Genomic DNA, 27,569 nt, shown 5'->3' with positions numbered 1-27,569 from the left:
CAGCGACTAGGATCACTATATCATCCGCGTACGCGATAGGTTCACATTCTATCGCGCTTGTCGTTATGTCAGCCAACAGGTCATCGAATACTAGATTTCAGAAACTTGGACCCAGTACCGATCCCTGCGGGCATCCTTTCGCGACGGGCTTGCTGATTGTTTCATTTTTCTCAGTGATTTGCGCGGTTCTATCCGAGAAGTAGCTCCTCGTCAGCCGATAGAAGTTGTTGGGGCAGCCTCTTCTCTTCAGCTCGTACATTACTTTCGCCCACCACCAGACGTTGTCGAAGGCTCCTGATATGTCAAGTGCAATGGCAAGGACGTACTTCTTGTCGCTCATTTGTTCGGCTTTTTTTCGCAATTTAATGATCGCGTCTACCGTTGATCTTCCGGGGCGAAGGCCGTATTGACGGTCCGAGGACATCTCGTGCGTATGAAAGATGGTCGCCATCCTTGTAACCATCATCCTTCCCAGCAATTTGCTCACCATAGATAGTAGGCAAATCGGTCTGTAGGACTTCGGACTACTTCTATCCCGAACTGGTCCTTTAGGGATGGTAATGACGTTCCCCACTTTCCATATTCTTGGCAAGACTCCCCAAGTGAGGCAGCCATTCATGAACCTGAGGAGTTCCTAGTGAACCCCCCCCCAGGCACGTTGTATTATCTCCGCTTCGATCAAGTCGGGGCCAGGACATTTGCCCCTCTTCAGTCGCTTCACGGCGCCGCCGAATTTTTCGAACCGGAACTCTGGGGAGTATTCTTCGCTTGGAGGGGTTGTCATACTCCTCCTGATCTCTGTCTGCTCCGGCGTGTCCGTTTCTTCTTGGTCGTCGGATAAGAGGGCGGACAGCATCGCCGCCGCTGTCGTTCGCCAGTTGGAGGTATCTCCTTGTGGCGTCCGGAGGGTCGATACTGCCACTTCTCCCCTAAGTTTACTCGTGATCGTTCTGTAGGCAATTCCCCAGGGATCTTTATTACCCTCTTTTGTGACAAACGCCTGCCAGCTCTGGATCTTGGCTCTCGTGATCTTCCTCGTGTAATCTTTTCTAATTTCCCTGTACCGCTGTTACGCCACGAGGCTTACCACAGGCTGTATGTTCTAACCGTCGCTCGCGGTCCTACAGTGTCGCAGGCAGATCGTCTTATTTGCCCGCCAGATCATATACAATGTATCGACGAGAGCATAGTCGTCGCCGAGCAGCGAGCTTTAGAAACGTCGATTTTTGTCCCTTACGTTTTTCACACAAGGAGAAGCATATGTGATCATAGGCGCGAGCGGTGGCGTGAGCCGAGCATAGTGGGGGTCGTCTTCCAATGAGACAAAGAAATCATCGAAAGGCGATCAATCCCTTCTGACGAATCAAACGTTACGCATCGAGAAGTCTGACGAGCAAAATCAAATAGTCTAACGAATTTATCTAGAGATATCGTAAAGTCGAGTCAACTTTCTATAACATATTCATCATATTATTATAAAACATATTATTCTATGTTAACTGGTTAAGAGTACACTTGACGCAGGAGTCGCGATTATATTCGGTTCGCGGATGCGCGGTTACAAGTTAGAGTTCGGATAGCTATGATTAGAGATGCGCTACGAGTGCGGACAATGATAGCGCGAGATGTCGAGAGCTTAGGTCATTATTTGGCTCGAACCGCGTAAGTGTAACGATCGTTGTGTGTTGACTCGCTGTAATAGACTGACTTTTTTTGTCGCGATGCTGCTGCGGAGGAAGACTGCGTTGGGATGTGTCTAAGGATGCGAGGGCATCGAATTCATTGAGAAAAGCTTTGGTTCGAAAAGTGAGGGAAATGTACGTTAATATTTATTGGCTATTTCGTGTTGGTCATTGGAAAAGGATGCTAGCTGCCCTTGAGAGGGTGTTGCTAGCGGGAAGCGTCGTACGTGAGAGATAGCAGATTTCTCGTGTGTTCCCGTAGTGGGTGTCGACTTCGAGACTGATAAACAAAGACTGTTTGTCTCTTTGGAGGACCTTAGCTAAAATAAATCCTAAGATTTATAGCGGTCCTTAGGCTAGCTGGAAATATTCGGTACGAATGTATCGACATCTGGCAATCATCTTGTCCGCAGGTATAGGGTCTTTGTGTCGTGCGTCACGCGACGTAAACTGTTGGGAAGTTCACTGTCAAGTGCCGCCACACAGTGTTACATTCATTAAACCACCTCTGTTATCTTAACCGAAACAGGGGACGACTATTTCGCGGCGTCGATTAACACAATCGTAGCGAGAATTTACGCCTCTCGCCGACGCGTTTTCCTAGCGACCGCGTCACTCCGCGAACGGTCGTAACAACTGCCGCTTCTCTTCTTCCCTCGTTGCGGAGTCCTTAGCCCTCTGGTATCTTCTTCTTGCTCGGTAGGTGCCTCTCTTTGCTCGTGTGAGCTCGGGCCTTGTGTGAGCCTGCATTTGTTCGGCCATTCGCCCCAAGTCTTCTGCTTGCTGGAGAGTGGTCCCTCGGAGTGTCTCTCTCTCCTCCATGACCACTCTTTGGAACACCTCCCAGTCGGCTTTTCTTGTATTATATCGTTTTTCCTGAAGCTGCGACTCGGTACTTCTTGTCCCGAGAACCAGGCGCGTCTCCAGAACTCTATGGTCGCTGGAGGTTCCGTCCTCGCGAACTCTCCAGTCTCGCACGAGCGGCGTTGCCTCTGGACTAGCTAGGGTTACATCTAAGTTTGATCGCCCTCGAGTTGTCTCAAAAGTGTAGCCTGCCCTGGTTGGTTATGGACGTGGAGGCCGTATTGTGCTATGACGACCTCTAAGGCTTTTCCTTTGTCGTCGATGCTTCTGTTGTTCCACAACGGTGACTTTGCGTTAGAGTCTAGGCCGATGATGGTCTTCTTGCCTCTGAGACTCCTCAGTACTTTCTCCAGCTGTTCTATGCCGACTCCGACGTCTTCGGTCGGCGGAAAGTACTGGCTTACCGCATATAGCTCCGTTTCTCCATCGCTTATCTGCACGCATACGCAATGTGTTGTGCAGAGCCCGGCGACTTCGAGTGGCGTTAGGTGTTCCGATTTCGTTTTTTGATCCTCGATAGGCGATCGCTACTCTTGTACCGAGTCCAGGAATCTTGCCGTTGAAGCTGTATGGTTCTTGCATCAGCAAGATTTCTTCGCCATCAGCTTGCATCTGCTTCCTAATCTCGTAGGGGACTGTTTCGGATCGCTGCATGTTATGTTGCAGGATCCGTATTCCCCCGTTTCTCCCGTGATTCCTTCCGTTTTTGCTTGGTGCTTTACTCATAACTGGTTCTCGAGACAGTTATTTCCAGCGCCTTCTTATACATGGGGCAATCCGCACTGGAGGCCGCATGATCTCCTTTTTTCCCAGCCATCCTACAGTTTACGCAGCTGGCATTCTTATCCTTGCTTGTGTAGTGCTTAGTGCTATGTCCGCTTTCTGTCCGCAGTGTGCGCAGATTTCGTAGTTTAGATGACAGTATTTTGCCACGTGGCCGTAGCCTTGGCATTTAAAGCATCGACCAACGGCTATGTAATCTCTAACCTTACAGGCGTTCCAGGAGATAAATATTTTACTTGTTATTAATTTATCCCTTACCTGGGGGGTACTTCCAGTACGCAGTTGGTTTCTTGGGAGTCCTTGCGGCCAGTTCTGAAGCAGAATCTAATGGCTGCGACGTCTCCTTCTGTTAGTCTGTCCTGGTTCTGCTTCCTGATGCAGGCCAGTAACTCCTTCTCCGGGATTTCCCGTGGTACGTCGTAGAGTATTACACAGGGCAATCTCCACTGCGGCGTGCTGGTTTTTAGGCCAGCCTCCTTTAACTTCGCGTTCTCCGTGAACGCTGTTAGGTCTGCGGGCTTCGTCGTTTCCACGACCAAGCCGTTCCCGCTGATTTTTTTGACTGCAGTGATTTGAATTCCCTTTTTACGCGGGTTCACCAATGTGAAGACCACTTCCCGCGTTTCCTCGCTTGATTTGATCTCGCTTTCCGTTGACTCTGGGCGGATTATCACTGCATTCTTTGGTGGTCTAACCGCAATTTGCCCCACCTTGTTACTCCTCATGTTGACTTTCTCCCCGTAGGGGGGCTGCCTTGGCTCCGTCCTTGCAGTTTTCTTGGCTGCCATCTCCAGCCGCTTGCTAGTGTGCAGCATTTTATTGACGACACTTAATATTTCCGTGTCTTTCTCCCCGGAGCCGGTACTCTGCTCCAACTTACCAGTTAGGTAACTGTTGTGGAGCAGAAGTTCCTCCACAATTCCCCTCATATCTTTAAAATACCGCATAATGATTGCAGTCTGTTCCTTGTTCACCTTCTTGCTGGGGTCCAGATAGGAGGCCAGAACACTCTTTTCTATCTCTCCTGCTTGTGCTCTTAAATCAGGCACAAGGCAGAGCTCGTCTGCTGCTGGTGACGATGGCTGCTACTTCACTTCTTTTTCTTTTTCCTCATCTTCCGTTCCCTTCCTCTTTTGGTGTTCTGGGCTTCTTCCCTCCAGCTTTTTAGTTTTAAGCAGCTGGAGGACCACCCTTGCTTTTACAGCGGGAGGAGTTTGATGCCGCGGGGCCATTTTTCAGTGCTTTCACTGCCGTCGGTCGAGCTGCTTGTCAGCCGTGCCACCGTCGGCGAAGCTGATTTCGTTCTCTGCCTTCGTTGATAAATTTTCCCGCTGTCGATAATGCAATTTCTACCCTACGACTGGTCGACGTAGGAAAGTAGGTAAGTAAGTAGGTAAGTAGGTAGCGTTTCGCAAGTAGCCCGAGGGACGCGACGGCGGCGCAATGGTAGCGCGTCGCAAGATGTCTGCCTCTCTGCCTTTGTCTCTACACCACTCCTTTTTCACTTCTCACAGTTTTATTCGAGCGAACTCCACTAACCCTTATACTCACTTCCACTCCCGGGCACTAACTGTTCACTTTCTCACACTTTTTTGGTCTGAACTCTTTGATATGACGCAAAATTTCGATTGCACACTACGGAGCGACGTGCACCCGTCCGACCTGCCTGCGGCCATCTTAGTCACTCCCGGAACTAGGACAAGTTGTCACGGTCAGCACAGACCGAACCATGGCAGTAGGTAATCCAACGATACTCAGCGTCGGAGCAAACGATGCCACGGCTGCCGCCATCAACGCGCTGAAGGAACAAATGATGCAGATGCAGGCGCAAATAAACGCGTTGACCATCGGGGACCGCCGGCGACCATGCTTCTGCGCGAAATACCGCCGCCGGTGGCAATCCCGAAGCCCGTCACGGCAAGGCGGCTTATGCTTTTATCACGCGACGTATGGCGAACAGAGAAACCGCACCTCACCGTGTACGTGGCAATCGGGAATCGGGACCGGCCGTCCGTAAACGCGGCGAACGACGACGGCTTGGGGACCCGCCTGATTTTCATACGTGACCGGCGAACTAATATCGCTTATCTAATAAATACTGGTACGATAAATAAGGTACGAGGACTTGCGAGCAAAAGCGATTACGAACTGTTCGCGGCGAATTGAACCCGTATCGCAACATACGGGACTATCACCTTGTCCCTCGATCTGGCCTTGCGTCGAGACTTCAAGTGGCGTTTTGTAGTAGCCGACGTGAAAACGCCCATCATCGGCGTCGATTTCTTGAGCCACTACGGGTTACTCGTCGACCCGCGGAACAAGCGGTTACTGGACAAGATTACGCAGCTGTCCACGAGGGGATTCGCAGTTGCGACCGGCATAGAATCCATAAAGACCATCGACGAGGAATCCCCGTGCCATAGATTGCTAGCAGAATTCCCTGCGTTAACTCGACCACACGTCTTCCGGCGAAGTTCTGTAAAACATGGAGTGCAGCATCATATCTGCACGACACCCGGAACCCCCGTCCACGCTAAATCACGCCGCCTAGCCTCCGCGATCGACTCAAGCAGGCAAAGGCGGAATTCGAAGTTATGATTGAACAAGGCGTGATACGGCCATCGCGAAGCCCGTGGGCATCACCCTTGTCTGTAGTACCCAAGAAGGACGGAGGAATACGACCGTGCGGCGACTACCGGGCATTGAACGCCCGCACTATTCCGGATAGGTACAACCGCCGCACATAGAGGACTTCGCACAGAATCTGTACGGTAAGCGCATCTTTTCCAAAATCGATCTCGTGCGCGCTTACCATCAAATTCCCATCGCGCCGGAGGACGTACCGAAAACTGCGATTACTACCCCTTTCGGCCTTTTTGAAGCGACTAGTATGATGTTTGGGCTCCGAAACGCCGCCCAAACGTGCCAAAGATTTGTGGACGAAATCAGGAGAGGCCTCGATTTCGTCTACGCGTATATCGATGATTTTTTAATCGCGTCCGATACCGAGGAACAACACCGCGAACACTTGCGGATTTTGTTCAATCGCCACGACGAATACGGGGTCGTTATAAACCTCGCAAAATGCGAATTCGGCGTGCGCAAAATTCAATTTCTTGGCTATACCGTTACCGCGGAGGGGACAAAACCTCTGGCTGAACGCGTTGACGCGATAATCAAAGCACCGCGACCTGGTACTGTTAAGGAACTGCGAAGATACTTCGGTATGATCAACTTTTATCGACGTTTCATACCGGGGGTAGCGCAAATTCTACAACCGCTCAAGGACTTGTTAAAAGGCACAACAAAGTGCAATGCGACTATTGAGTGGTCCGATCAAACTGAAAAGAACTTCCGCGAGTCGAAGCGCGCCTTAGCTAACGCAACAATGTTAGCGCATCCGATTCCAGGCGCGCCCGCTAGCTTCGTAGTCGATGCTTCCGATTACGCAATAGGGGCGGTACTCCAACAACGCGTCAATGATACTTGGCAGCCTCTGCGTTTCATCACGAAATTCCTATCCCTCGCGCAACGAAAGTACGGGATACATACATATGTATTTTCTTGCTCTTCCAACCCATTGCCGTTGCGGTCATTTGTTGCAAATTCGATCGTTTGCATCTGACCTAAATCTTGAGGTTAAAATTTTCTGTTACAAATTATTAATTAGACCTATTTATAACTTATGCTAATCCCATATGTTATAAAATTTCTGCCAGTGCGATGGAAAACGCAAGGCTAGGCATCTTGAAAATAAGTGCATTAGAAGAAGCAGCAATTATTTTAGAACGGCCATCTCTTACTACAAGAATTATAATAGCAGCAAAAATATATTATTAAGAGCTTCATAATAGATTTAATAATAATGATTTAATTAAGGGAATTATTTACCTTTACCCCTTGTATTCAGAGAGGGCTATGAAAAATGTACATCTCCTTCAAGAGGCTAATTAGAATACTTCCTATGATGTACATTACCACATTAAGAATCAAATACTTTCCAATGAGCTAGAAGCTCGGCGGAGCAGTTGGCAACGGTCGTTAAGGTCGAGAATTGAAGGTGACGCGTCGCGAGTTCGAATCCTCGGTATGGAAGGATAAATAAAAAGGGACGGAAAAACCAAAATTTCTCATAGAATATACAAACAGGCAAGCGGCCAGCCCCTCCCTTGTGTGTGTTCTGCGTGTACTTTCTGGGAGTACTTGGTTTTTAAACGTGCTTGGTGTTAAGCACACAGGGGCCCGACGATAAAAACTCGCACTGCTACACTGTCCCGTTCGTGGAGGTTTTAGTCGGTAAGAATCCGGCACTACCTTCTGCCCGTCCCCACAGGGTGGTAAGGTGTCTATGAAGATTTTCTCCACGTAAAAAAAAAAAAAAAAAAATTTTTTTTGTAGTACGGAAGAAGACATGCTTAACACTCCCGTAGACAAGGATGGAACACATATATAAATGGTTAGGTGAGATTATTTTCATAAAAAATGAATATTTGATCAATATCCAAACGTGTTATTTTGTATATCAATTGTATAAATAACAAGAAAGGATTAATATATCCTTTTAAACTTTGCATGCTGCACAAAAATACAGAACACATTTATTCGCAATATATTCTAATAGAGTTTCATTCGTTTGAAAAGACACAAAAGAGTTTGTCGACATTTCTTAAACATGATCGAAATTGATTGCAATATACTTGCGTCTACAGTTTGCTACTGGAACAGACGATTGTCAGAGATGTACTTACATACGTTTAAGGCGGATCGTATTGTTGTGCCTTGGAGTGACAACGTTGTTTTGCTTCGCTAGGTCTAAAGGTAAACAAATTCCGAACAAAACATTATCGCCGCTCTTTCTAATCGTCATCCGGAGTTACATTTGAAATTTTTATAATACCATCGTTCGATACGAATAGACGAACGTCCTCTTTACGACGATGATTATAGCGAGTCATACTGTGGAATAGCAAGCGTAGAGTTGAACGGTAGCATTGAGGGTGCGACGATTACAACTGGCATACACAATCTTTGTAATTGTATTTAAAGTGATTTTAATATACACTGACTGTTACAATTTTATCACTCCTCTCTTCAATAAACCATCCAACACGTAGAATGAACCACATCAGCTCGTAATTTTTGGAATAAGATACGAGATGTTCCACATAATCCATATATTCCTTGTCTTTGTTTTCAAACTGAACAGTATCTAGAAGTTATCTGCAAATCCGGATATATTCCATCTAAAGCATTTATTTTCTGAGATTCCTTAGATTTATAGATTAGCATAAGAAATATTTACCGACCATGCGTATCACTGTACGACAAATGTTTGATATATACTTATAACAATTATTGTGCCGATTTAAAATATTCATAACCAAGGTTATATAAGTCGGAGATGGAAGGACATCGGGACCTTTCTGTAGAATGTCCGGAAATACTCAATCCAGATGTTTACGACATCGACGTTTAAGCAATAAACGAAGAAATAGTCATGCAGGCACTTAAGGTTTATGACGATGGGTTTGTGCTCGAGGTGACATAATGAGTCACCCAACATAGCAACGGTCACGGGAGGGACGTGTGATAACGGAAGTATAAAATAGTTGTGCAGCTCTCCTCAAAATCAGAGATTGACCCAAGGAGCGGGAAAAGGACTATATAAGGGCAGTTTCATTTGAATTACGAGTTAGCTAGTCGTTGGGCGAATTGCTGATTGAGTTATCCGAATCGTGTATTGTGTTGGCGCTCGTCATTCCGTGGACCGTGGTTTCGTTGTCGAACCTGCATTCGTTGTCATCGGCATCGCGACCATCCTGTCGCCGCTATTACTTGTAGCCACTCGCGCACTAGTCTACCGTCGTCCCGCCCGTGGAGGTTTTAGCCGGTAAGAATCTGGCACTACCTTCTACCCGTCTGCACAAGGGTGGTAAGAGGTGTCTATGAAGATTTCCTCTACGTAGAAAAAAAAACTTTTTTTGTAGTACGGAAGGAGACACGTTTAACACTCCCGTAGACAAGGATGCAACACATATATATGTCGGAGATGAAGGAACACCGGAGCCTTTGGAATTTTGGATAATCCCGCAACATTGTAACCTAGAGTCTACTATAGCTGTAATTGAACAATTGTAGTTATTCAATCCGATTCTAATTGTTCGAGAGTTGTGATAATGAGCTTGGGCTCGAGGCGACAGCCACTCGCCGAACGTAGCCGCGGTCACGGGATGAACGCTTTGTCTAACAAAGGTATGGAGTAATTCTATAGCTCTCCTTAAAAGAAATATTCGTGGCGACACGCGACAGTAAACATTCCAACGGTTTCTGTCCCGTGGCTCGCCACACGCAGACCCTATTCTTGGAGTAAGATGATTGCCAGATGTCGATGCGTCTCCGCAGTACATGTTCGGCTAGCCCGAGGGCCCGTTATAAATCTTAAGGTTTAGTCAACTAAAGTCCTTCAAACAGACAAACAGTCTTTGTCCCAACTACGGGAAGATAGAGACATATTTTTCAACGAGCGGCGTCTCCCACTAGCAACTTTCCCTCGAAGGCGGCTAGCATCTTTTTCTAACCACCGATATGGAGATGGACCAATTAGCAGCAACGTCAATTTCCCTTACTTTCTGAACGAAAGCTTTTCTCGACGAATCCGATGATCTCGTGTCCTTGGACACACCCCATTATAGTTTTCCTCTGTGGCATCATCGGGACGGGAAAGGCATTCTCATTCGCGATCTCACTGATGAAAGGAGTAACCCTTTACGACCAGTGAATATCACGCATCCGACTTAGATTTTGTGAGTACGTCCATCTATCATCCCGTCGACCGCGGATTCGTTATTGAACCTAGGATCATTGTCATTAGTTTCTCGAGTACCTAACTACCGCGGTTACTTGTCCGGTTCTTTAATGATCGTATTTGCACTAGTCAATGTCTTCTCTATTGCATAACGACAACGTGTAACCCAAACGAAGATTCGTTTCACGCCCCTAACCCTAATTCTAATGTAAACCCGACATATAAAATATTTACCTTCGCTAAATCTCTTTTTACAGAAACTTTGCAGATCATGTTCCTGATAGAATTGAATGAATTTAGTTCTCCACTTAGTACTCATGACCAAGAAATGCTTGGTAAATTCAAAACTTGTAACGTTCAGTAAATTTGTATACGATGTACACTCTACCTTGATTCGAATACGAATGACGATTGAACAGCACCGATTTCTAGGATAACAGTGACGACAAAGGGGTTGATTGGCTACTGTTTGGGACTAGAAGTGGAACATGTACACAATCATTGCGCAGTCACCTTGTGCCATACTTGTAAAATCTACATGCGATTCTTTTGTTAATTTTCCATGGTTGTACTTCAATTTGAAGATTAATTAAATAGTTGTAAGATTAAAATAGATATTTGATAACTGTTACGCCCCCTAAAACATCTGCACGCCAGCCCGCGCGACCGGACTACAACCGGCCTGCGTAACGTCACTTCGACCCTCAATAAACCTAAGGACCCACCATAACTTTCACTTCCCTGTATTGTTCCGCCATGTGTCTTCAATCCGTTTGTCTGGAGAATTTCTAAAGCTTAAAAATATTCTTGAAACACAGTCGGTTTTTAGAGAGGTCCTTGGGTTTATTAGGCGCACTTAAAACACGGAGAAAGCGGGTATGCGCCCATTAGGAAAATCCGAATAGCCTTCTAATAAAACAAGCTGGGTTTTCTTCACGAATACGGTCATCTATCCACCACGATGGTAGGAGACTTCCTACTCATCCCTTCGAGCAGTAGGGCAGGTCATTACCAATCAACACCGCGGTTCGTTACCCTCACTTTTCCTAACGAAAGTGGGAACAACGAATCCGCGTTCTTTAGGCACAGGGGCACACCCACATCGAACTTTTCGTCCGTATTAGAAAAAGAGCGACAGTCAGTCTAAAAACTAACGCCTAACGCGGCAGTCTACACATAGCGCGAGAGTCGCATACTTCACGCAAACCTTTTGTCAGTTCTCGGTGTTGTCGAACATACATCTCCTCTCCTAAATATATTATAGTGCTACGTCCATTAATACATTAACTTCCATTATAAGAGCCCTGCTCTAACGTACATATCTATCGCATCTTCGTGCGACAAGTTGTTATCTATTTATTTTCTCTTCGACAGTGTAATCTAAGTGTTGGAAATATATAATTTCTAATTCTGTGAATCACAGTGTTATACAAACTCAATCACCCCTATTATTTCAACGGAAATCAGGGGATCGATCAATTCGTGGTGTCGACTGTTATAATCGTAACGGGAATTTACGACTCCCGTTGACGTCTCTCCTCGCGATTACGTCTCCCCGCAATTGGTCGTATTTACATGGTCCTTCGAGCCGGATTTCGTGCCACCAAAAAGTGCACTGACCAGTGACGACACAGTGTCGCGTGAAATCCAAGTTCCAACCACTTAGTTAACTGACCAAAGGAACCGCCATCGGAGAGGAGCACCTCCGTCGCTCAGCATCTACACGAGTCCACGCCGCATCGTAACGAGTAGCAACCGAATCCCAGATCAACGTCCATTTGATCAAGGTAAGATCGTTCATTATTAAAATCAAATATGGCCCAAGCTGAACCAATCAGCACGTTACGGCGGAGACGAGGCGTCCTAGCCGGTCGACTTGCAACCATAAGGCGCCAAGTCGATGAATACGAAGCGTCTGGGAAGGCAAACAGAATCTTCCTAACATCTTGCCGCAGCTCGTTCGATAATATTTGGAGGAGGATACTCGCGGTTCAAGAAGAGTTAGAAGGGTTAGATGAGGGGGAAGCTGCGCGTTTAACTTCGTTATCGCAAGAGCATCGGGAGCTTGACATGCGGATCCTAGGTCTCTTTGAGCAAATGTCGAGTCTGGGATTACCCAGAAATATCCAATTAGCCGATCCACAATTCCATTGCCCAGCCCCGATCGATGTCAATCAGGTCAATCTGGCGCAACCAGGCGAACCTGAACTACGTCTACAAAAAACACGCTTCGGCTGGGTAATCGGGGGGGGGGGGGGGGGGGGGGGAGTCCAACGTCCCAAACCGCGATAAATACGTTCCACGCAACCACCACGGCTCTGCAAGAGGACCTCGCGCGGTTTTGGGAGATTGACGAGGGACCGGCCACTACTCATCTTTCGGAATCTGAACGACTATGTGAAGAACATTTCCGAAACCATGTCCGACGAACCAAGGAAGGCAGATACATCGTTGCATTACCATTCAACGAAAAGCTTTCCTCACTAGGGTCATCGAAGGCCGCTGCAATGAGCAGGCTCGCATCTCTTCATCGTCGATTCCAACGCGACAAACAATATGAAACCGCGTATAGTGCTGTGATTCAAGAATATTTAGACATGGGTCACATGACGAAGATCAACACGGATCACGCCACCGACCACGGATATTATTTACCACATCACGGCGTGATCAAGGAGTCGAGCGACACCACCAAGCTCCGGGTTGTGTTCGACGGCTCAGCATCAAGTACCACGGGAGTGTCTCTAAACGACGCCCTTCATACAGGCCCGAAATTACGAGAAGACCTGAGAAACATCCTATTGAGATTCCGGTCATTTCAATATGTCCTTACCGGCGACATCGAGAAAATGTACCGTCAATTCATCCTACGTCCAGAAGATCGTCCTTATCAAAAGATTCTGTGGCGTGCCGACAGCGGAGAGATCGAAACTTACCGACTCAACACCGTAACGTTCGGTCTATCCGCAGCCCCGTATCTGGCCATCCGATGTCTCAAACAGTTGGCAGAAAACGAGGGACCTCGATTTCCGAGAGCAGCGCAGATCCTACGGCGAGACTTCTATGTCGACGATGCGTTGACCGGAGCCGATACGAAGGACGAAGCCTTATCAGTCAGGAATGATCTCACGAAATTACTCAAGCTAGCCGATCTAAATAACCGCAAATGGGCATCAAACGATCGGGATCTGCTACGAGGGCTACCTGAGGAAGACACCAACCAGAAACTACATCTCGGTGAGTCATCCACGTTAAAAACACTCGACGTCTTTTGGGATTCAGCCGACGATTCCATTCTATATTCGGTCAAGACGATCAGTGACACTTCCCGAGTCACAAAGCGATCAATCAGTTCAGTCATCGCACAAATCTATGATCCACTAGGATTGCTCGCGCCGGTAATCGTTCGAGCAAAAATGATTTTGCAACAAGTCTGGACACTGAAGGTAGATTGGGACGAATCCCTTCCGACAGACGTACACACAGAATGGATCAAATACCACACACAATTGCCGTTGTTAAATGCGGTAAGGTTCCCTCGGAAGACCATCATAGAATCTGCAACGAAAATTGAGCTACACGGGTTCTGTGACGCTAGCGAAAGGGCATATGGGGCGTGCGTCTACGTGCGGATGACGGACCGAAAGAACAATATTTGGACTCGACTCCTCACGGCGCGATCGAAGGTAGCGCCGCTCAAATCGCTCTCCATACCACGTCTCGAATTAAGCGGGGCACTTATTTTGACGTCCTTGATTTCGTCAATACGACAGGCCCTGACGACCAAGATATCGCGGATAGTATACTGGACTGACTCCACCATCGTGCTCCATTGGATCAGGTCTTCGCCGCACACCTTGAAAACATTTGTGACGAATCGAGTCGCTGAGATACAGACCAAGACCAATATCTCCGACTGGCGTCATGAGCCTACCGACGATAACCCAGCGGATCTCATCTCCCGAGGCCAGACGCCCAAGGAATTCCTATGTCCGTCCATTTGGAAAAACGGGCCAAGGTGGTTCCTGCAAAGCGAAAACTATTGGCCGGTCTAGAGCCCGACACCGGTAGAAGACCTCCCGGAGCAAAGAAAGACGATCTGTCTGAAGACGAATATTAACGACAACACACTCCTCCATCGTTACTCGTCTTGGCCAAGACTAATAAGAATCGTCGCCTGGAGTCTTCGATGGAGACATAGGCAGCACCGATCTGCCCATCTCACCACAGACGAACTAACTGCAGCGCACAACAGACTAATAAAAATAATACAATCCAGTCATTTCGCGCCTGAAATTCGGACCCTCCAGAAAAATCGAAGCGAGGACGTTGGAGGGAAACTACAGCCATTAAACCCCTTCCTCGACGAAGGTGGGATACTCCGGGTAGGAGGACGACTAACCAACTCCGCCATACCCTTCAGCCAAAAACACCCGATCATCCTGCCGAAATCCCCAGTGACAGAGCTAATTATAGAGCAAGAGCACCGGAACAATCATCACACAGGGACACAAGCTACACTATACGCGGTGAGACTGCGCTATTGGCCGATCGACGGTCGTAGCCAGGTATGGCGCACTCTCAGAAGGTGCGTCCGCTGCTGCAGAGCCAACCCTCCACCAGTGGAATACTTGATGGGTGATTTGCCAGAGGCGCGTATTACCGAATCGCGGCCGTTCACGAACGTCGGAATCGACTACTGCGGCCCATTCTACATCAAGGAGAGGAGGGACCGCAACCGACGTAAAATCAAGACGTACGCCGCCATATTCGTTTGTCTGGCGACAAAAGCGGTCCACATAGAGTTAGTCAGCGACCTAACCACCGACGCCTTCTTGGCCGCGCTACGCCGTTTCATCTCGCGGCGAGGATACTGCGCAACGATCCTCACCGACAACGGCACCAATTTCGTCGGGGCTAACCGGGAGCTGCAAGAGGTTTTAGCCTGTAAGAATCCGGCACTATCTTCTAACCCGTCTGCACAAGGGTGATAAGGTGTCTATGAAGATTTCCTCCACGTAAAAAAAAAAGAATGCTTTCGTAGTATGAAAGAAGACACGTTTAACACATATATAAATAGTTAGGTGAGATTATTTTCAATCAAAAATGAATTTTTTATCAACATCCAAACGTATTACGTTGTATATCAGTTGTCTAAATAACAAGAAAGGATTAATATATCCTTTTAAACTTTGCACGCTGCACAAAGATACAGAACACATTTACTCGCAATATATTCTAATAGAGTTTCATTCGCTTGAAAAGAAACAAAAGATTTTGTCGACATTTCTTAAACATGATCGAAATTTGAGGCGGATTCAATATTTGAAAATTTTTGAAAACCAGTTAGAAGTCAAATTTTCAGAATTAAAAGACAGCCGTGTGTTTATAATTTCCAACATCAGAAAATATTGATTTTTTAATGTGAAAGATATTTCATTTAGATATGTTAAACCTTACACATTAAAACTGCAAAGGAGCAACTCGATTACAAAAATAGTTTCTGAATTCCATTTTCATGAAAATGAGCAATTCATGTAAATTATGTAATTTATATCACTGAAAAAATGTTTAACTTGTACGTCAAAAAATGATCGACTTGATGTGGAATGAGCCTTATTGGAAAACAAGCGTGTTTCTTCATTGTTTCAGTACATGCAAATGGGTTTGAGCCACACATCAGACGCTATCATTTGATGCTTATACCGTCTTTTCTAATGTTACTTAGTATTCTATCTGACACTTGGAGACTGAAAGACTGTGGTTTTACATTTTCTTCCTGTGATTCTTGCTTTTCTTTATTCGATTTAATTTAGTCAGCTTTTCGTAACAGCCTATACCTACAATTATAACTAAGCGTACAGGTAGATAATACATAGATAATAGCAATAGATAATGAAAAATAAATAATAAATAAATAGATAATAATGTATTAATTAATTAAATCCTTCAAATAGAACATTAATTTTATAAAAGGAGCGAAATAGGGCATTTTTATCTAGAAACGACTTGAAATCATGTTAGTGAGATATGTATAATTTTATGTGCTAGACTAGGTTAGCTGTGTAGTAGCGATGCATGTATGTGAATATCAGTGTGTGGAAGATTGTTCGTGCGCGGCGTCTCGAAAACAAAGGAATGTAAACTGTTGAGTTAACAGTCTGGTATGGAAGAAAGTGCTGAGACGCATGCAGGTGTGTATCGATGAATATTTTTTAATCGTTTATCAAATAAACATATAACTATTCTGATATTAATTCCAAGTGTTAATTTAGTGTTCCTATATCATTATTTCGGCTATTAAGATCCAAAATTCTCAACACATATTTAATTAATATTTTTCAATATACGTACAACTTATACGTAAACACAAACATAGTAAGGAGAAAATAAAGAATAGAAGTAAAAGTTAGAAAAATTTGTTAAGAAATTGGTGGTTTCGTAACAACATGTATACGTGGTTTTGCAATAAAATGTCCTATCTATATTTAAAGGTAGAACTATCTAACTTAAGATACTTTGTAATAGAACATTATAAATTGGGAAAGACACCTAAAAACAATTCGAATAAATAAATCAGGCTGTTTCTATATCCCTACATAGGCTGTTTCTATATGCTACATAGGATTTTCTGATTTTGTTTAAAAGGTAAAAAATATGAAGAACTTTGAATATTTTTACCAGTAGCCAAAAATAACAATTATTCGCAAAATTCTTACGAGAGAAGTTATTAAAAAAAAAGTACACTCTCCTTGGCAATAAAAAAACCTACTAAATTATAAAAGATGTTTTGAAACATTTATGTGATTAAAAAATATTAATTTTCGTGTGTTCTGATTATAAATAATCATTATAAATGAACATTTTTACTGTTACCGATAACTACTATCAACGATAAATATTGTTTTAATATTGTTGTAAATATTGTTTTTGGTTATCCATAACCATCTTGAGGTGGTGTGTCGTGATAGGTGCGTAAGGAATACTCAGATGTTTTCACGAACAATAGTTTATTAAGAACGAATTAACAGTCAGAGTCAACAAATAACAATTAACAGATACGATTAACAAATAACTGGTAACAATTAACAAGTAACAATAGACACCAAGAGATCATTCGACGCGTTGCTATGCAATAGTACTGAGAAGATATACATTTAATGGCGTAAGACAGACTGACTGCCCTTTTGTTCCGGATCGAACGGATTCGTCCCTTCGTCGCGCATCGATATCCCCCACTAGCGTGGGCTGGCACGTGTATGCTCTTTCGAGATTTCGGCGGAAAGAGCGTGAAGATATCGATGGTACATTGGGCACGTCGGTGTTGCGCTTCGACGGCGTCGCGCTTTGTATCCAGAGCCGTTGGAAAGTTCCGTGGCCCGTGCCGCCACAATCTTAAAGTTCGTTTTTCTTTCTTCCATAGAGAGAATCCAAGAATGCGCTGTGTGAAACTACCTGGAGCCCTTTCCAACGCACCCCGAATCGCGTTAGTCATGGCCAATGTAAGAAAGCAAGAGGGTTGCAGTTAGGGTCTAAGAAAAATCGGAAATCAAATCGGAAAAATCGGAAAAATGGAAAAGATAAGAAAATCAGAAATTGCCCTAAGGATACGTCTGTTAGTTTCTAATTGTGGGTACTTTCTCAACTGTTTCGCGAAAGGTGTTACGTCGTGCGACATTCTACCTAGACCAGGCCACACACCGCTGACAGGATGACAACGCCTTCACTGCGTACCTTCAATAGTCTTAAGAGCCGATCATAAATCTTAGGAATTTCTAAGGTCCTTCAGACCGAACCAAACATCTGCACTAAGTCACTGTCTAGAGGATATTGTTTATTACGGAAAGATAGGAGAAGTTCGTTTTTCTCATGTACGATATTTCACACTAGCAACATTCTCTCCGGGGCGGTTAACACCCTTCCTCCACCACACAAATCCAGAAAATTAACCAATTACCAGAGAAGTCCTTCCCTCACTCTCCCAACAAGAACTTGGTCTTAACAAATCAGCTTTTCTCGCATCATTAGACCCACCCATCGCAAGTGTTCTCCGCTGCATCATCGTTACAGAAAGTCAGGCTTTATACATTTTTTGAACCTTCAACATCTAGGCGTGCGTCGCGTACAACACCTTGTTACTCTAGCTATCAATCGAATTTAATTGTATATTTCTAGTCAAGAAGTTGTTGGAATAAACATTAATTACATCCGTTAATTCAGTGTAAAGTCAATTCAACCACCCGTATTATCGCAACCGAAATCATTTCGTGACGTCGATTATCCAATCGTAACGGGAATTTACGACTTCCGTTGACGTGCTTTCTCGCGATCGCGTCTCCCCGCGAATGGTCGGAACAAAAGGTAATGTTGGTAGTAACTGCTAGTAATAAATGAATATTCGTGAGATTACATAAATTAGGTAATAATGGCTGTAAGTTGAGTTTATAATATTTACTGATCATTTTGAAGCATTTACGGAACATTTTAGAGCACTGGGTAATAAAATTTAATCATAATACAGATCTGCAGAAAATTATGTTGAATTTCTGAAAAATGGTATCTAAATATGTAGATCTGAAGAAAATTATGGAAATTTGTGAAGGATACCTAGTATAAATTTATCGCACAGAATATGGTGTAATTAATAGTGCAATTGGTAAACGGATGTAATTAGATGATGTTGATTGTAAAGATTTTGTACGTGTCACTGAATATTTTGCAGGAGAGAGCATAATGATAAGAATCAAGAGCTATGTGTAGGTAATGCAATTTGTACTTGCACTGACATGGAAAAAGGAATAGACAATATAAGATAATATTTTTTCGTTTGAGGCTTCATTTTCCAAGACAATTAGGTTTGAACTTTATACTTTATGTGAAGTATAACACATTTTGTTTAACTAATTAATTTTCCTTTTTTATTTACATAATATTAAAAATGATTATCTCTTTTTCCAATGGGTTAATTTTAGGTTGGACTATATAAAAATGCGGCCGTCTACTCTAAAATGAAATGTAATCGTAACATAAATTGCATTAACACTTTCGCTTCGGCAGTCCAGTCCGCCTAAGTGCTCTCCCTGTACGGAGGCGCGCGCCACACATGCGTACAGTGGCGTGATTGCTGTATAAATGTCTTCCTAAGTCTTAAATAACAACTGTGCTGAATAAAACAATAATAAAACAATCTTTGCACCAATATGGTAAGTATAATTTACATGTTTAATATGAAAAGGCTTACAAAATTGCAGGTAATATATTACATATTTACATGACTTTACGATAAAATGTTTAATATAACTAATTATGAAAAGTAAGAAACTTTAACTTCAACTTAATTTTAACTTTTAAGAAGCGATTAATCCAATATATCGATAAAATAAACAGAAAATGTTCTGCCGATCTTCGTGTGACATTAATCACATTTCAACCTACATCAGTGATAAGACATGGACCGCCAACCTTCGGATTCCTTTGGACACATCACCACCTTATCATCATAGCACACACCAAGGCTGTGACGCAGCTTAGTCCACATCAGAGATAGTATATCGACCCCCGACCTTCGAACACTTTTCCACATCATAACCTACATCTAGTCCCTCAACATCCTAAAACCAAAACGTATGTTACGCCATGCGGCTTGCCATAGATTATATTCTTAACTGTCGGTCGCGGCACTATAATGTCGCAGACGGATCGTCGCGGCTGCCCGGCAAAACAAACATTGTAGTGGCAAGCGCATGGTTCATTAAGCAGGGCGACCTCCAGAAACGTCGATTCGTGGCCGTTATTTTATCTGGCGTAAAAGAATGTGGCGTGATCCGAAGGTAGTGGGGGTCGCCTTCCAGAAAAAATCAGAACATTTCGAGAAGCCAAACAGTCAACACACATCTTATATCGCGCATTACGTAGTCACATTTTCTTTTTGTTGTTCCATTTATATCTTTCTAGTTAATAAGTTGTTGCAATAAACATTAATTTAGTTGTGTTAATTTTGTGAAATTTCATTAAACTACCCTTATTATCATAATCGAAATAAGGGAATCGATCAGTTCGTGGCGTCGATTGTTTAATCGTAACGAGAACTTACAACTCTCGTTGACGTGATATCTCGCGATCGCGTCTCTCCGCGAATGATCGAAACATTTTGGTCCTTCGAGCCGGATACGTGCCAGTGAAGAGTGCACTTACCAGTGACCACACAGTGCCACGTGACTTTATCAAAACCAGCAGCGGAAGCAGGAGCATCCACTACAGCGAAACCAGTGACGTCAGGCGCGTCATTTTCGAAGAAGCACATCCCATTGGCAAGGGAACGCAACCACGCAGCCTTCCGTCGCAGCTGGACAATCATCAACGCAACGAATTTCACAACTTAACATACACGCGACCTCACGCCGCACGACAGTAAGGTAAGCTCGTTCCTTATTTCGACTATCTCCTATCCTCGGCAACGATGACGAGCGAAGACCAACTCATCTCCCTGCGTCGAAGACGAGGCTACTGTAGCGGCCGATTCACATATTTATCGAATCGACTGGACGAGTACGAGCAATCTGAGAGTCAGCAAAATTCCTTATTAAAGAATTACGAGAAACAACTGACCGAAGTTGCGAGTCAATTCGAAGCGATTCAACTCGAATTAGAAGTATTGGACGAGGGGGAACAAGCGCGCGGCTTCGAAATAAGGGATCAGTACGTCGCGGTAGACACAAGGCTACAAAATCTTCTGAGGAACGCGCAAACAGCTTCGCCGTCGACATCCATAAACCCTCCAACCTGTGCATCATCCGCAAGTTCAAATCCGATATCCATTAAATTACCAGATCTTCGGCTCCCCACCTTTGACGGAAGCTTAGAAAAATGGAACACGTTTTATGATACTTTTTCCTCCACTATCGATAAAAATCCTAGTCTCACTGACATACAGAAATTCCATTACCTGCAGTCCGCCCTGCAAGGAGAAGCAGCCGATTGTTTAAACGCGTTACCCCTTAGTAATGTAAACTACAGTCAGGCTATAGCCGTTCTCAAGGAAAGTTTCGAATGTCCACGATACACAGCTTTCAGTCACTGCATGGCAATAATTGATTATCCAAGGATAACCAAGGAGTCTCCAACGGAATTAAGGCGCTTAGTCCACACATTTAAACAACATATATATGCATTGAACAAATTAGGAGAGTCCTACCCCGATACGAGTGCTATGCTCAACAGCCTCATCCTCTCGAAAATACCACTAAGTATCCAAAAGCAATGGGAAATGACGCTGCCCAATAACGAGGTACCTCCGTACATTCATTTATTAAACTTCCTAGAGAGATTAGCACGAAGCTCCAGACCGATCACCACGGTCAGACAAACAAGAGAATCACCGGAACAAACTACTCCGGTCCGTCAACGCGCATCACGAGGGCATGCACTTACGGCGACACAGGTTACTCCAACATGCCCCACCTGTCAAGGACCACACCCCATTTGGAGATGTGACACCTTCAAAACCAAATCCCTTCGCGAACGCATTCGGGAGGTCAAAAGAGCATCACTATGCCTCAACTGCCTCGGGAAAGGGCACACAACGAAGCATTGTTTCGCAGGATCATGTCGCATATGTGGAGAACGACATCATACAATGCTGCATAGGACAAAACGCCATTCAGGGTCTCGTTCCAGCACGTCCAGCCCGAAATCTTCCCCATTAAATAGCCGATCCACAACACCTTCCTTGCCACCTTGCGTATCACCCACTCGCCGCAAAAAGCACACAACAGACCACAGATCGGAAACACCACGAACAGCCGCGTCTCCAAGTCCACCGCCCAGTGACAGACGAACACACAACCAATGACGCCGACGATCGACGACTCCGTTGACGACCGAACATACCAGACCAATAGCATCCGAATTACTGTCCAATGATCTAGTCATCACAGCGCAGATTAATATTTTGAATGATAAACAGCAACCAATCCGTTGTCGAGCGTTGCTCGACACCGGATCCAGTATGAACTTCATTACCGAGGAATTAGCAAAATCGTTAAAGATAAGGCAAAACAAATGTTCGGTCCCGATCGGAGCTCTAGACACCTTGACAACGACCTCTAAGCGACACATCACGGCCACGATCACTTCCACTGACGGTACATACACGCGGACATTAACGTTCCTTATCATTCCAACCATATCAACCTTAATTCCCAGCGAACCCATCGATCGTTCGACACTTGAGATACCAAAAAATCTCAAATTGGCCGATCCACGATTTCATTTACCAGCTCCGATAGATGTACTACTAAGCTCAGGTTCAACACTCGCGTCGATGTGTGTGGGACAAGTCAACCTCACGCAGCCAGACGAGCCTGGACTGCATCTGCAAAAGACGCGATTCGGATGGGTAATCGGGGGGAGTCCAACTTCCCAAACCGCTACAAACATATTTCACACATCCACGACGACTTTACAAGCAGACCTCGCGCGGTTTTGGGAAATCGATGAAGGACCCTCAATTAAACATATCTCAGAGGCAGATCGACGATGCGAAGAACACTTCCAAGCCCACACCCGACGCACCAGCGAAGGACGATACATCGTCGCTCTACCTTTCAACGATCAGCTTCAGTCACTCGGATCCTCTAAAACGCTGGCGAGTAAACGACTCGCCTCACTCAATCGCCGATTCCAGCACGACAAACGCTTCGAATCAGAATATCGAACGGTAATACAGGAATACCTGGCGTTGGGACACATGACGAAGGTCAATGACAACCACTCCGACGACAACGGATACTATTTACCCCATCATGGCGTGACCAAAGCATCGAGTCAAACCACCAAACTCCGTGTAGTTTTCGACGGATCGGCACCAAGCACTACCGGAACCTCCTTAAACGATACACTTCACACAGGACCCAAGTTACAGGAAGATTTATTTTATATATTAATTAGATTCCGCTCTCATCAATACGTACTCACCGGCGACATCGAGAAAATGTATCGGCAATTCCTCGTACGACCAGAGGATCGGAAATATCAAAGGATATTATGGCGCAGCGCGAGTGGAGAAACAGAAACATATGAGCTTAACACTGTAACGTTCGGTTTATCCGCAGCCCCGTATCTAGCTATTCGGTGCCTCAAGCAACTGGCAGAGGACGAAGGACATCGATTTCCACGTGCAGCACAGGTACTGCAGCGGGATTTCTACGTCGACGACGCTCTCACCGGAGCTGAAACGAAGGACGAAGCCCTCACGCTCAGAACAGAACTCACCAATTTACTTCAACTGGCCGGCTTAAACATACGAAAATGGGCGTCAAACGATAAGGACTTATTACACGGACTTTCCTTAGAAGAAACAAATCACCAACATTTTTTGGGCGACTCGCAAACCTTGAAGACGCTGGGAGTGTTTTGGAATTCATCCGACGACTCTATTCTTTACTCGGTCGAAGTCAAACCCACGCCCTCTCGAGTCACGAAACGAATCATCAGCTCGGAGATTGCAAAAATTTACGATCCGCTCGGTCTGCTCGCACCGGTGATTGTTCGGGCCAAGATGCTACTTCAACGAATATGGTCGTCGAAAATCGATTGGGATGAATCACTTCCGATCGAGTTACATACAGAGTGGGAAAGGTACTATGCCCAATTACCCTTATTAAACAACGTCAGGTTCCCACGCAAGGCAATAATCGAGTCCGCAATGGAAATTGAACTGCATGGTTTCTGCGATGCCAGCGAAAAGGCTTACGGAGCCTGTGTTTATCTTCGAACCCTTAACACCAACGGCCGTGTTTGGACCCAGCTTTTAACCGCAAAATCGAAAGTCGCCCCACTCAAGTGCCAGACCATTCCTCGGCTCGAGCTGAGCGGAGCACTCCTTCTTACGTCCCTGATGTCAACCGTACAACAAGCCTTATCACACAAAATTACTCGAACTATCTATTGGACCGATTCCACTATCGTCCTCCATTGGCTCAATACATCACCTCACACCCTTAAAACATTCGTCGCTAACAGAGTCTCCGAAATTCAAACAAAAACCAGCATCCGCGATTGGCGCCACGTTCCTACCGACGACAACCCCGCGGACTTGATATCACGCGGCCAAACACCCGAAGAGTTTCTGCGCCCAACCATCTGGCAGCACGGTCCTGCATGGCTCTACCAGTCGGAAGGCTATTGGCCGACATGGGCGCTAACACCGCAAATTGAAGTACCGGAGCAGAAGGGGGCGATTTGTCTGTCCGCAAACCCCGCCGATTACAGTTTGTTGCAAAGATATTCATCCTGGCCCAAGTTGATACGAATCATAGCTCGTTGCCTCCGTTGGAAACAGAAAAGGAACCGAGCGGCACCCCTAACCGTTACTGAATTACGCATAACGCACAATAAACTGATAAAATTGTTGCAAAACATCCATTTCTCCGAGGAAATTCGTACACTCCAAAAAGATCGGAACGCGGCGATAAAGGGTAAGCTCACGCGACTCAATCCGTTCATAGACAAGGAAGGAATATTGCGAGTCGGGGGTCGACTCAGTCATTCGTCGATGACCTTCGCCCAGAAACATCCCATAGTATTACCTAAGTCATCCGTTACAACACGCATCATAGACCACGAGCACAAGATCCACATGCATTCCGGAACGCAGGCTACGTTATACGCAGTAAGACAAAGATACTGGCCCGTTGACGGTCGAAGTCAAGTATGGCGGGCGATCAAAGGCTGCGTCCGCTGCTGCCGCGCTCAACCACCGCCGGTAGAATACGTGATGGGTAATCTGCCGGAGGCGCGAGTAACGGAATCTCGCCCATTTACAAACGTCGGCGTCGATTACTGCGGGCCGTTCCACATCAAGGAAAAACGAGATCGTAACCGTCGTCAGATAAAAGTATACGTAGCCATTTTCGTATGCCTAGCAATTAAAGCGGTACACATCGAGCTCGTTGACGATCTCACTAGCGAAGCCTTCATCGCCGCTCTTCGCCGATTTATCGCTCGACGAGGGTATTGCTCCACCATCCATTCTGATAACGGCACCAACTTCAGAGGAGCAAGCAACGAATTACGAGAGCTTCACGATTTATTACAATCGGACGATCACAAGGAAAAAGTGACCGCATTTTTAGCCGACAAACAAATCGAATGGCACTTCATTCCCCCTCATTCGCCGCATTTCGGTGGGCTATGGGAAGCAGCGGTGAAGTCATTTAAACGCCACCTCAGGCGTGTAGCCGGCAACGAGTTACTCACCTCTGAACAATTGAATACTCTTATCATAGAAATAGAAGCAGTCCTCAATTCCCGCCCGCTAACTCCTATCTCCACCGATCCAAATGATCTCCTAGTCCTCACTCCCGGACATTTTCTCATTGGCGATTCACTAATGTGCTTACGTGATCGAGATTTCAGAGACATTCCATCGAACCGACTCTCCAGATGGCAGCATATCCAACAGCTTAAACAGCATTTTTGGAACCGCTGGCGTAAGGAATATTTGAACGAGCTAACCAACCGCAATAAGTGGAGCAAGGGTGGACACGGCATCCAAAAAGGCACAATCGTCATCCTCAGAGAGGACAACGTTCCCTCCATGCATTGGCCTCTGGGCCGAGTTATCAAGGTTCATCCAGGCGCCGATGGTGTCATCCGGACAGCTACAGTTCAGACGGCAAAGAGCGTTTTGGATCGGGCCGTCAAAAGGCTTGTCCCACTGCCAATTCAACCCGATCTCGAGAAACCCGAACAACTAGCCACCGAGACGAACTAAGATGGGAACTTCAACCACATCTCGCTAATTTGATCGGTACCCTCTCAACGGGGGGAGGATGTTACGCCATGCGGCTTGCCATAGATTATATTCTTAACTGTCGGTCGCGGCACTATAATGTCGCAGACGGATCGTCGCGGCTGCCCGGCAAAACAAACATTGTAGTGGCAAGCGCATGGTTCATTAAGCAGGGCGACCTCCAGAAACGTCGATTCGTGGCCGTTATTTTATCTGGCGTAAAAGAATGTGGCGTGATCCGAAGGTAGTGGGGGTCGCCTTCCAGAAAAAATCAGAACATTTCGAGAAGCCAAACAGTCAACACACATCTTATATCGCGCATTACGTAGTCACATTTTCTTTTTGTTGTTCCATTTATATCTTTCTAGTTAATAAGTTGTTGCAATAAACATTAATTTAGTTGTGTTAATTTTGTGAAATTTCATTAAACTACCCTTATTATCATAATCGAAATAAGGGAATCGATCAGTTCGTGGCGTCGATTGTTTAATCGTAACGAGAACTTACAACTCTCGTTGACGTGATATCTCGCGATCGCGTCTCTCCGCGAATGATCGAAACAACGTATATAAACCGAGATTTCACCCAGCTCGGGCAGTTGTTCCTGTTCTAGTTGCTGTTCTCATACAACCCCTTTTCTCCGGTTCAGTGTTATTCTTGTAAGTGTTAAAAATTATAATAAAGTTTTATAAAGGAAAATTAGTAGTTGGGTTACGACTCAGCCTTCTTACTACAATCCAAGCATCAACTTTACGTGACATTTCGGCGATCCTGCCAGGATAGTGAAAATTGTTTGTTCGGAAACCAAAAGACGTTCATCATCTACGGAAGGTAGAATTATTTGGGACTATGGTCATCCGCGACAACGAAGTAACTATCAACGAAACCGGAAGAAACACTCATAAAGCATAAAGCATCTACGGACGCTAAATCCCAGGATTGTGAAACATCGCTTCGTCTGGAAAACAAGGACATCCATACCTACGGGAAGGACTAACTTGGACTACGGTCATCCTCGGCGGCGAACTCTTAATCCACGAAACCAGAAGGCCTTTGGAACTGGAAGCATCTACGGAAGCTAACAAATCAAGGTAAACGCTGGATTCATTTTTACATATAGGGGCAGACTATCTAGCTTTGAACAAGACTCAGACAAAGAGTTAGAAACATTTAAAACGATGTCGAAAAATAAAGCATGCACTGGTAGTGACGAACAAAGTATTGAAATGATAAACCAACTACGAGAAGAAATCGCGCAAATGCAAAGGCGCATGGACCTTTCAATCCAATAAGCAAAAGAAGAGGGTCAACTCCTCGATAAAGAAATCGAATTGCTACGAAAAACAATTGCCGAAATCATGTTAGGAAGACAGGAGAATATTAAAGAAGCGACTAGTTGGAGTTATCAGGGTAGTTTAGTTTCTAATAACTTGAACAAAAGCTTGGAGAAAAAAGACGTTACTGTAGAAAATGAGGAGATGGTTTTGAAGGAATTTTCAAAAGAATTTCAGTCTAATGTAGACAATTCATATGAAAAGAAAGTATCAATTCACACCGCTTCACAGGATTATATTTTTATTAAAACAGACTTAATATTTGATGTCAATAGCTCGACAGAATACTAGAAAGAGTCTTTGAAACG

At 45.1% G+C, this 27,569-nt stretch overlaps 2 pseudogenes; both read left to right on the top strand.

Moving 5' to 3' along the window:
• The first annotated feature begins 7,721 nt into the window (after positions 1–7,721).
• On the top strand, positions 7,722–7,803 carry LOC126875602 (U6atac minor spliceosomal RNA; annotated as a pseudogene).
• A 1,507-nt stretch (positions 7,804–9,310) lies between these two features.
• Positions 9,311–9,408, top strand: LOC126875605 (U6atac minor spliceosomal RNA; annotated as a pseudogene).
• The last annotated feature ends 18,161 nt before the right edge of the window (positions 9,409–27,569 follow it).

The sequence above is a fragment of the Bombus huntii genome, chromosome 18, assembly GCF_024542735.1.
Source record: "Bombus huntii isolate Logan2020A chromosome 18, iyBomHunt1.1, whole genome shotgun sequence".
Taxonomy (NCBI): domain Eukaryota; kingdom Metazoa; phylum Arthropoda; class Insecta; order Hymenoptera; family Apidae; genus Bombus; species Bombus huntii.
Note: the sequence above shows the minus strand (reverse complement) of the source record. Positions and strands in the feature narration are given on the sequence as shown.